Source organism: Tursiops truncatus, chromosome 19 (assembly GCF_011762595.2).
Source record: "Tursiops truncatus isolate mTurTru1 chromosome 19, mTurTru1.mat.Y, whole genome shotgun sequence".
NCBI lineage: Eukaryota > Metazoa > Chordata > Mammalia > Artiodactyla > Delphinidae > Tursiops > Tursiops truncatus.
In genome coordinates, this window is record NC_047052.1 from 54,300,378 (window position 1) to 54,312,507 (window position 12,130).

General features: G+C 44.4%; 1 pseudogene; it reads right to left on the reverse strand.

Moving 5' to 3' along the window:
* Positions 1-279: 279 nt before the first annotated feature.
* LOC101328887 (large ribosomal subunit protein uL18 pseudogene) lies at positions 280-1,170 on the reverse strand (annotated as a pseudogene).
* Positions 1,171-12,130: the final 10,960 nt, after the last annotated feature.

Consider the following 12,130-nt stretch of genomic DNA (forward strand, 5'->3'; position numbering starts at 1 on the left):
AAGGGGACCGTGAAAAGTGGACCTATTTTGAGTTTTCGAGAGCGACCTCTGTCCTCTCAGGGCGCCAAAGCAGAACTGGCCCGAGACTGCAGGGGATTAGTTTTACCACGAGAGGGCGCTCCAACACCACAGGAGCAGGCACAGCCAGCCTTCCTCCAGGTGGAAGGGATACAGTGTTGCCTGTAATGTTTTATTCATTTATTTATTTTTTCTACTCTGTCAACAAGTTTATTATTGTCTTTATCTGAAAAATCTTCACAGAAGTTGTGGTTTTGTTTATTAATTCTCAGCAGCCCTTTCCTGACATCTAAGGAAGCTTGCATTCTTTTGAGCTACCGTATCTTTTTTCTGGGCAAGTGACATTTTTGGATGGTTCCACCTCCTCTCTTTAACTTCTTTCTCAGGCTTCTTCTCATTCACCGGATTCTCTCGTATTGCAACATGAGCTTTCTTATCCTTCTCCTCCATCATGTCTGTAGTCGTGTTGTTCTTTATGTATTGAGAGAATTGTTTTCTGTAAGCGTCTTCGTCTCCTTCAATCAGTTAACACATATAATCTGCACCGTTCTGCCCCACGATGTGCTTTTGGTGTAAGTCAGCATTGAATTCTTTGCTTTCTGAACCATAACCAGGGAACCCTTTGGTACTGTGAGGGATAGACCAGCCTCCATTTACAGGTCCCCCAAAACTTTATCCCCAGTAGTAGTCCTGGGAAGCCCTGCATCCAAGTAACAGGTGAAGGCACCGGGTTGACCATCAATGCTTTCCACATTGTATTCATCTCCAGCCACCTCGACTTGGCCTTCATAAATTCTGTCCATACCCAACCTATTAAGAAGCCTGCGGGCCAGCAGCAGGCCAGTACAATATGGTGCAGCATAATTTGTCCGGCCAACCTTCACGCCATACGTTGGGAGCTCGTGAGCATAAGCTGCACAAACTATCCTATCTCCTTGTATACGGGCATGAGCCATCTGACAAATGATAGCTCTATTGGTTACACGTACTATCGTTCTGTATTTGCGTGTGTTGTACTTATTTTTATCTTGGATTATCAATTGTTTCCAAGCATAGTAGTCAGTTTTGCCCTCTTGCCATCTTCTCAATTTCACTTGGTATCTCTTGAAGTGGGCCTTATTCTTGACAACTTTAACAAACCCCATCCTGTGGAACAGAGGCCCTAGCTGCCACGGAGCTGCAGAACCATCACGGCCTGGGTTGGGGGAGGGGAGAGCGCCTGTAATCTTGTACTTGACTCACCCCTGAGTAAAGTTGAGTCATTGAGAGCAAGTGGAAATAATCTCCACAAACCATGGCATTACCCGCCACCTAGCAGAGTAGAAAAGTTCGGATATCTTAGTAAAGCACTGAGAAATACAAGTTTTAAGGACTGCATTGTTCTCTTAGAGGGCAAAAAAAACCCCTTCTTAATTGTTAAAACCCAGTGATTACCAGCAGCGTAAAGCAAGTTCACAAGGTCAGGTGGCGGTTTGGAAATCAAGGTGGTCACGTGTTTAAGATCTTCAGCAGGGCTTCAATACCTCTTCAGCCAGCTTTTTGTGTAATTGATTCTGGTAAGTGGTTCAGTGCCTTACTAAGGGAACTGATGTTTTCAATGCTACTGGATAGAATGTCTATTTAAAGGCAGGGCAAGCAATTAACTTCTTAGTTTGGAAGGAGGAAGGGGGAGAAAGAAAACACCAGCTAAGGAAGTGTCCCTTCTTTCTTCCACTAGTTCATAGCTGTATCAAATAGTGCCTTGTTGTACCTTGAGATTAACCCCACAGGTCTGAGTCTGGGGCAGAGAAAGGAATAGGTTTATGCTCCCTTCATGGTTTTCCTCAGAAAATCCCAACTGGAGTCAAGAAGAAAGTCACAGCTATTCATCCTGGTAGGAAACAAAATGGAATGTGGGGTACAACTGTCAACCTGACCACAGGATCATCTTCTATTCCAGCTCACTGTTATCGCTCGTTCCTAAAAGAATGCCTAAAAACTGTAAGTATGCAAAGAATATTTGGCAAATGAATGTGCTGAGTCACTTAAAACTGAATTCCTTTCACCTGTTGGCTCTGTGATACCCAGAACAATCTCAGGACAGGTGAGTGAGATCTCATTAGATTTTCACACAGTGGAAAACACGTACTCTGTGGTAAATAGCAGTGAAAATAGTGGGCATTCTTGTCTCTGATTGAACTTTAGACACTAGTGTTATTTGCATTGCAGCCTCTAATATTTGCTCATTGAGATCCTGAATTTTGGGCTATCTATCAATATTTTAAAGAACTATCACTTCATATTTAATAGCATGTTAAAGTGAATAGTTATTCAATTTTGTCAAATGTCCTTTTAGCGTATTGGGGATGATCATGTGATTTTTTTCTTCTTAGCTCTGTTAAGATGATAAATTTTATTAATGATTTCCTAATTTTGGCCATCTTTGCATTGCTAGAATAAACCCCACTTGGTCAAGATTTTTTTTTTTTAATATGCTGCTAAGTATCATACACTTGTTAAACCACTCTCTCCTAGAACATCAAAAAATCTGTTGCTAATCTGCTTTTCTTTCCCTTCTGAGTTAACGTGATCTATTGCTCAGATGTGCAAATCATTATTTTCCCCTTAAAAAAACCCAATAAACTAGTCGTTCTCCTAGAGTGTGTCTTATGGATGACGCTTTTTGGCCAATTTCCTAGTTATATTCTTGGCCCTTCAATTTCAAATTCTTTCTTTCAGGAAAGTTTATTAGGTTATGATTTTTATGACTTTTTTTTTTTTTTTGTGGTTCGCGGGCCTCTCACTGCTGTGGCCTCTCCCGTTGCGGAGCACAGGCTCCGGACGCGCAGGCTCAGCGGCCATGGCTCACGGGCCTAGCCGCTCCGCGGCATGTGGGATCTTCCCGGACCGGGGCACGAACCTGTGTCCCCTGCATCGGCAGGCGGACTCTCAACCACTGCACCACCAGGGAAGCCCAGGATTTTTTTTCTTCTTTCTGACATCAGTTTCACTTACTCTATTTTCTGTGCTTCTATTCATTCTCGTGCTTCCTATAGTTTACCTGGCATTTTGTAAAATGTCTATTTTAAAGTTTCTAGTCCTTTTCTGACCCTTGTCATCTCCTGTTTATGTCATTTTCCCCCCACCCATCTCCTTTCTGAGATTTCCTAATTTTACATGTGTTTGCTCATAACTGCTATTATTTTATTTGTGATTTAGAATAAGAAATATGTATTTGGTTGAGCCCATCTGCTTGTATTCTAGGGTTCACTGGGGTTCACCTAGTTTTACCGAAAATGTTGTCTGTAGGTATTTTTACTTGCTGTGTTTGCTGTTTTTTTTTTTGGGGGGGGGGGTGTTTTTTTTTAAATTAAAAAATTTATTTTTATTTTATTTTTTTTGCAGTACGCGGGCCTCTCACTGTTGTGTCCTCTCCTGTTGCGGAGCACGGGCTCCGGAAACGCAGGCTCAGCGGCCATGGCTCACCGGCCTAGCCGCTCCTCGGCATGTGGGATCTTCCGGGACCTGGGCACGAACCCGTGTACCCTGCATCGGCAGGCGGACTCCCAACCACTGCGCCACCAGGGAAGCCCCTTTTTTTTTTTATTTTAATTTTTTAACATCTTTATTGGAGTATAATTGCTTTACAATGGCGTGTTAGTTTCTGCTTTATAACAAAGTGAATCAGTTATACATATGCATATGTTCCTGTATCTCTTCCCTCTTGCTTCTCCCTCCCTTGGTGTTTGGCTTTTAATGAAGGAATTAGGAAGATTCAAAAACAAGTCATCCTTATTTTTAAAAATATTTTTAATTGTTAAAATGTATTTTATTGAAGTATAGTTGATTTACAATGTTGTATTAATTTATGCTCTATAGCAAAGTGATTGAGTTATACATTCTTTTTCATATTCTTTTCCATTATGGTTTCTCACAGGATATTGAATATAGTTCCCTGTGCTATCCAGTAGGACCCTGTTGTTTCTCCATCCTATATATGATAATTTGCGTCTGCTAATCTCCCAGTCCATCCCTCCCCCACCCCCTCCCCTTTGGCAACCACAAGTCTGTTCTCTATGTCTGTGAGTCTGTTTCTGTTTCGTAGATAAGTTCATTTGTGTCATATTTTAGATTCCACATATACATGATATCATATGATATTTGTCTCTCTCTGTCTGACTTACTTCACTTAGTATGATCATCTCTAGGTCCATCCATGTTGCTGCAAATGGCATTAAAAAACAAGTCATGGTCTTCCTTGGTGGCACAGTGGTTGGGAGTCCGCCTGCCGGTGCAGGCGACACGGGTTCGTGCCCCGCTCCGGGAAGATCCCACATGCCGCAGAGCGGCTGCGCATGTGAGCCATGGCCGCTGAGCCTGCGCGTCCGGAGCCTGGGCTCCGCAACGGGAGAGGCCACAACAGTGAGGGGCCCACGTACCGCAAAAAAAAAAAAACCAAAGAAAAACAAGTCATTCTTACCTCTCTTTAAATGTATTCATAATTCCTCGAAAATATATTCATGATTTCCATTCACTCATTCGTTTATTCATCAAATACTCATGCACCTACCGAATGCACAGTCATTCATACAGGCATATATGATTTGATCGACAGATGTGTATGGCGTGCTCACAAGATCTAGGCAGGAGCTTGGAACATAGAGCAGATGCCGCCTATGTGTTGCAGAGCAAAACAATTACTCATGTTTTCTCCTCAAATCAAAGACCCAGGAAGAGGAATATAAACAGTTGGCATGTGGAACTCTCCCTCCATTCCGCTCTTTCTAGAGCTTTTCTCACAGTGCAGTTTGAACATCTGGGTCTTGAGTCAGCCAGTTATATCAGATCATATGGCCCCCCCACGTCCATCCAATTTGCATTTGCCCCCGTGTTCCGTGGCAAGGTCCGGACCAAGAAAAGTCTACTGAATCAGGAAACTGTTTATTTAATTAATCAACTGTTAATTGGGGAAATAAGTCTTTGCATTTTGCTCTGAACCAGGATTTCTCAACCTCAGCACAATGGACGTTCGGGGCTGGCTCATCCGCAGATGGGGGAGGGGGGCTGTCCTGGGCATTGTGGGATGTTGAGCAACATGCCTGGTTTCCACCCGCTAGACACCAATAGCACCCCTCGCCTGTCCTCTAAATGGTACCAACCAAAAATGTCTCATGACATTGAACTTGTCTCCTGGGGGGGGGAGGATGTGTATTAATTCTCTCCTTTTTTTCTGTGATTTTGCTGCTTTGACATGTTGGGGTCTTGCTGACCCTGGAGGGAATGCCCATGTCAGGACTAGCTAATTCCTAGAGATGGCAAACAACCTGCCTTTGTGCGTGCCTTTTGTATGCAAACCATCCAATCCAGAGCCTAACCCCTCAACCGCCTCCTTTATTAGGCTATTATACCCTGGGCCACTATTTCCCTGTCCTAGTCACCCCAGGGCCAGGTACCAGACAGCTAAGGGCTGTCCCTATGCCGTAGAGTCTGCTGCAGTTATTCAAACTAGACAATCCTGAATCTATTTACCCTGACTCACCCGTTTCTTCCCATGGAAACCACAGTAAGGGCACTTGCCCTGTCTTCCCCTTGCTCCCCTCTGCCTCCTGGTGGACCCTGGGGCTGCCCCAGGGCATGGCGGGCCCCCTCCTCTTGGGATCTGTGACTATAACCCTACTTTTTTTTAATATAAATTTGTTTATTTATTTATCTTGGTTGCATTGGGTTTTCGTCGCTGTGCACAGGCTTTCTCTAGTTGTGGCAAGATGGGCATACTCTTCCTTGCGGTGAGTGGGCTTCTCATTGTGGTGGCTTCTCTTGTTGCAGAGCATGGGCTCTAGGCGCGCGGGCTTCAGTAGATGCGGCGTGTGGGCTCAGTAGTTGTGGCACACGGGCTCAGTAGTTGTGGCTCATGGGCTCTAGAGCACAGGCTCAGCAGTTGTGGCACACAGACTTAGTTGCTCTGTGGCATGTGGGATCTTCCAGGACCAGGGCTTGAACCCGTGTTCCCTGCATTGGCAGGTGGATTCTTAACCACTTTGCCACCTGGGAAGCCCCAGACCTCATTTTTTTTATTCCTCTTGCTCTTTTTTACTTTCCTCCAACCACACCGTCCATTTCACTCTTTTTAGAGCAAACCAGTCCCACTCCCACCTGCACACATCTGAACTTCCTAGTCCGTTTCCCAGGAATTCTCTTCCTCAAGGCATTCGGGCCCCAGGTCAAGCATCATGTCTAAAAAGGCCTTTTCTGATCACCTGGCCTGCAGTTGCTGGTGACTTGGAATCCTAAGCCCCTCCTACTCTCCTAGGCTGCTTTATCTTTCTTCATTGCCTTTGTCACTGTCTGATGTCATGGGCTATGCCTACGTGCTCGTGTGGTTAATTATCAGCCTCCCCAGGACTTCCCTGGTGGTCCAGTGGTTAAGACTCTGAGCTGCCAATGCAAGGGGTCCAGGTTCGATCCCTGGTCGGGGAACTAGATCCCACATGCCGCAACTAAGACCCAGCACAGCTAGCTAGCTAGCTAAATGAATGAATGAATGAATAAAAAATATATATATATCAGCCTCCCCTTGTAGAAGAGGAACCCCCAGGAGGACAGGGACTTTGTTCCCTTCATGGTTTTATCTGCAGTGCCCGTAACAGGGCACAATGGACTCTATAAATATTGGCCGAGTGAAAGAATCTTCCATTACCTCTCCGTCCCCTGCAATCACCCACTGTAGATCACCGACATCTTTCCCTTAAGACCCCAAAGACATTCCCAAGGTCTGCTCTGGCCTCTTCACCTGGCTTTCTGGTTTCACTGTCACCACGTTGCTGTCTTTTCTCCACCCAGCAAGACTCTCTCAAGCACAGAAATCAGATTATGTCATTTCCAGTTTAAAAAGCATCTAATCGCCTCCCCTTCCTCTCTGAACAAAAGCCAGAGTCTTTATCATGTTCTAAAAACTCCTTCGCTAATCTGGCTCCTGCTAACTGGGGCTGCTTCATTTCCTACATCCTGGCCCATTGTCTCTCTCCAGCGGCCCCGCTACAGTAGCCTTGGGGCTGGTTTTCATCCACTTAGGTCGAATCCCTTTTATGTTGGGTTTTTATGCTAATTCTTCCCTGTGTCCAGACTCCCTTAGGATCTTTAGGGGACTGGTTCCTTCTTATCTTTCAGTTCTCAGCTCAGGTTTACTTCCTCAGACGTGGCCAGTGCCTGCCAGGTCAGTCTAAAGTAGGATCCCCTCCCTCCCAGGACCCCCATACATACTTACATTTATTGCACTTTTCACATTGGAAAGCGTTTTATTCCTGTCTTTGCCTCCGTACTGTCTGTCTCCTTAGAATGTGGCCTTTGATGGACCGTGTCTATCTTTTTTTGTTTGTTTCTTGTTTTTGTTTTTTTGGGGTTTTGTTTGTTGTTTGGTTTTTTTGGGGGGGTTTGGGTTTTTTTTGGTTTGTTTGTTTGGCCATGCTGCGGGCTTGTGGGACCTTAGTTCCCTGACCAGGGATTGAACCCGTGCCCTCAGCAGTGAAAGTGTGGAGTCCTAACCATTGGACCACCTGGGGATTCCCCCGTGTCTGTCTTTTTAAAAAAGTTTTCTTCCAGTTTTATTGAGATATAATTACCACATGGCACAGTATACGTTTAAGGTGGGCAGCCTCATGATTTGGTTTGCAAACATCATGCAGTGATGATTACAATAAGTTTCGTGAACATCTATCATCTCCTATAGATACAAAATTAAGGAAATAGAAAAAATTTTTCTTTGTGATGAAAACTCTTAGGATTTACCCAACAATTTTCATATATAATGTACAGCAGGGTTAATTATGTTTACCATGTTGTACATGACACCCTAGTACTTATTTATCTTATAAATGGAAGTTGAGACTCCATGCTCCCAACGCAGGGGGCCCTGGTCAGGGGACTAGATCCCACATGCCGCAACTAAGAGTTTGCATGCCACGACTCAGGAGCCCAAGAGCTACAACTAAGGAGCCCGCCTGCAGCAACTAAGACCCAGCGCAACCAAATAAGTAAATAAATATTTAAAAAACAAACAACAACAACAACAAACCTTCCCTTTCCTTCCTGTAAGTTTCTTTCCTGAAACAGCCTGCCCCAGACTCCTGCCCAGGAATATGCAGAGAGTGGCCACAGAGGTGAGAGACCCCAGGGCCAGCCCTGTCTCTCACTCTCCAGGCCTAAGTTTATCTGGGAAACCTCCTAGGATCGCCATTCCAGGAGAGGAACTGGGTGTGGTGCTAGCCCTGAAGCAGCTCCCGGTCTGCTGCGGTGGACACAGTCTGGCCCACAGAAGCCAGATCCCAGTGATAGGTGCTGGGAGAGAGCCCAGATCTGGAGATGTGGACCCTTGGGTTCAAACTCTGGCCTTCCTTCCAGCTCTTCCTTTGCCACGTCAGCAATCACTTTGCTATCACTATTTCGCTCTTTGCGGTGAAGCTCATGTTTTCTCCCCAGGGGTAAGCTCGCTAGGTCTCCTTCCAGACTCTGGGTGACAGAGAGGCATCTGCCCTCACTCCCAATCTTAAGGCTCCCTGCTGGCCAGATGAAACTATGTACCCAGCTTCTGACTCGGTAATAATTTACATGGTAAAGGACAAAGGACAAAACGGTGGACAAATAAGAAAAAAGGTTACAAATTGGTACAAACTTCCAGTTATAAAATAAGTAAGTCCTGGGGGTGTAATATACAGCATGGTAACAATAGTTAATGATACTGTAGTGTGTATTTGAAAGTTGCTAAGAGAGCAGATCTTAAAAGTTCTCATTACAGGAAAGAAAAAAAATTATAGGGACTTCCCTTGTGGTCCAGTGGTTAGGACTCAGCACTTTCACTGCTGTGGCCCAGGTTCAATCCCTGGTGGGAGAAACTAAGATCCTGCATGCCGCCTGGTGCGGCCAAAAAAAAAAAAAAAAAAATTAAAAATAATAAATTTAAAAACATTGTAACCATGCAGTGATGGATGTTAACTAGACATTGTAGTGATCATTTTGCCATATATACAAATATCAAATCATTATGTTGTAACCTGAAACTAACATAATGTAATAGGTCGACTATTCCTCAATAAAAGAAAAGAAAAAGAAAAAAGATTGTGACAACAGAGAGGGACCTTGCGGGTATTTTGCTAAGTGAGCTAAATCAGACAGAGAAAGACAAATACTATAGGATATCACTTATATATTGGAATCTAAAAACCTGGAAGTGATAAAAACAGAGTAGAATGGTGGTTACCAGGGCAGAGGGGTGGGGGAATTGGGGAGATGATGTTTAAGGAGATGGGGGAATTGGAGAGATGATGTTTAAGGGTACAAACTGGGTACCAGTAGATAAATAAGCGCTGGAGATCTGATGCACAGCACAGTGATTATAGTCAACAATACTGTACTGTAAACTTCAAAGTTGCTAAGAGACTAGATCTTAATTTTTCCCACCACGAAGAAGAAATGGTAATCATGCGACCTGGGAGAGGTGTTTGCTAACACTGCAGTGTAATCATTTTGCAATAGATAAATGTATCAAATCGATACATATTCTGGGCTTCCCTGGTGGCGCAGTGGTTGAGAGTCCGCCTGCCGATGCAGGGGACACGGGTTCATGCCCCGGGTCTGGGAAGATCCCACATGCTGCAGAGCGGCTGGGCCCGTGAGCCATGGCCGCTGAGCCTGCGCGTCCGGAGCCTGTGTTCCGCAACGGGAGAGGCCACAACAGTGAGAGGCCTGCGTACCGCGAAAACAGAAACAGAAACAAAAATACATATGCTATGGTGGCAATTTTATTGCAATATATCAATGTATCAATCAACACATTGTATACATTCGACTTACACAATGTTATACGCCAATTACATCTGAAAAAAAGTTTTAAGTCAAATAACTCCACCCCCCACCATCCCAGTTTTCCAGTTTCTCAATCCCCATCCCTTTTTACCACCTTCCTCTATCTTTTTTCCAGAAATTCACTACATATACAAAAAATGGATTTAATAGTTAACAGGTAGAAAGATGTCACAATTTTGAGGCACTGTTCTAAATGCTTTACTTGATCTGAGTCTCCTAATTAATATAGAACTGCTAAATGGGTAACACATCCAGGGGTTTAAGAGATCCCAAGAATATGAAAAGGTATTCTTTTTAAAAGATCTCATCCCTGCTGCTACACCTAAATATTTGGTCTCCCTTTCTTCCTCAGATGCCACCATTTGATGGGTTTCTTATGCATTCTTCCAATGTTTACACAAAACCCAGGAAATATATTCCTATTTTTCAACCCTTCCTCACACAAACGACGGCGCAATCCTAAGTCACTCTGCATCTCGTTGATTTTACTGGACGACAGATCCTGGATATTTTCCTACACTCTGGTCACACCTTTGTAAATAAAGTTAAACTCTCCTCCAGTTACCCATTCAAGTCTGCTCTGTTTCCTGACTCAAAGGGTCATGGGACGTTGAGACATCTGAAAACCACACAACCTGTGTGGGATATACATAACCTGGAAGCCAGACCCATGTAGCCAAAACATATGTGCCCCCGGGAATGATAAGGCCAAGAAAATCTGTGCAGAGGATTTGGACATGAGAGGTCACTTTTTAAAAAAAAAATATTTATTTTTGGTTGCATTGGGTCTTCATTGCGCAGGCTTTCTCTAGTTGCAGTGAGCGGGTTTCTCATTGTGGTGGCTTCTCTTGTTGCGGAGCATGGGCTCTAGGCGCGCGGGCTTCAGTAGTTGTGGTGCGTGGGCTCAGTAGTTGTGGCTCACGGGCTTAGTTGCTCCGGGGCATGTGGGATCTTCCCGGACCAGGGCTGGAATCCAAGTCCCCTGCTTTGGCAGGCGGATTCTTAACGCCTGCATCACCAGGGAAACCCAAGAGGTGATTTTTAACTCACAGTTGCCACTCCCACATTCCTCTCAACAGTACCCTCAATCTCTACATTTCTCTGAAGCCTTCCAGATGCCCAGTGTCACTGTAACAGACTCTCCACATTTTCTCCTATTGGGAGAGACTCAATTTCCTCACTGTCACAGCACCCGGAGATAAATCCCAATTCATGAGGAGGGTCCAGAGACAAAGTGGCTTCTTCTCTCCTTTTATAGCTTCTCACTTCTTCTTCAGCAGTTCCTTTGTGCCACAGTGATCTCCTGGCTCTCATCAAAAGTGATTTTTGGTGAAGAGATATCTCAGTCCATTCCGGCTGCTATAATAGAATACCACAGACCGGGTAACTTATAAACAAGACATTTATTTCTCGCGGTTCTGGAGGCTGGAAGTCCAAGATCAAAGCACCAGCAGATTTGCCGACTGGTGAGGGCCTGCTTCCTGGTTCATAGATGGTTTTTTTCCCCTGTGTCCTCACATAGCATAGGGTCCAGGGGGCGCTCTGAGGGGGTCCTTTTTTTATTTTAAATTTTTGTTGGAGTATAGTTGCTTTACAATGTTGTGTTAGTGTCTGCTGTACAGCAAAGTGAATCAGTTATACATTTACATATATCCACTCTTTTTTAGATTCTTTTCCCTTATAGGCCATTACAGAGTATTGAGTAGAGTTCCCTGGTCCTTCATAAGGGCTCCACCTTCATGATCTAATCACCTCCCAAAGCCCCCCACCTCTAAATACCATCACATTGGGGGTTAAGATTTCAACATATGAATGGGTTGGGGGGGACATAAACATTCAATCTATAGCAATAGAAGTTCTAGTTCAATTTACTGCTTTTCATTTGTACATGATGCTTCCATGTCCTGGTTGAGAAATCGTTGCCAATCTCAATATCCCAAAAATGTCTGGTTCTTGAATATGTGCTGTTTTATCTTTCTCAGTTAGATCTAAAAACCATCTGGAAATTTATATGGGGATATGGTGTGGGGTAGGCGTCACTGGCTCAGCAGAACCCCCCACCAAAAAAAAAAAAACCCAGAAAAAACAAGTTCATCCTTTCTCCACTGCAATGCTGCATGCATTTGTCCATAGATCAGGTGGCTTTCTATGTGCGTATGTGTCTCTGAAATCTGTATCCTGTTTCATCGGTTGGTGTATCTGTCTTTGTGACAATACCGCCTTATCTGCCTCGTCTCCCACCACAGTTCTGCTGTCACTCTGGATCCATCCACAT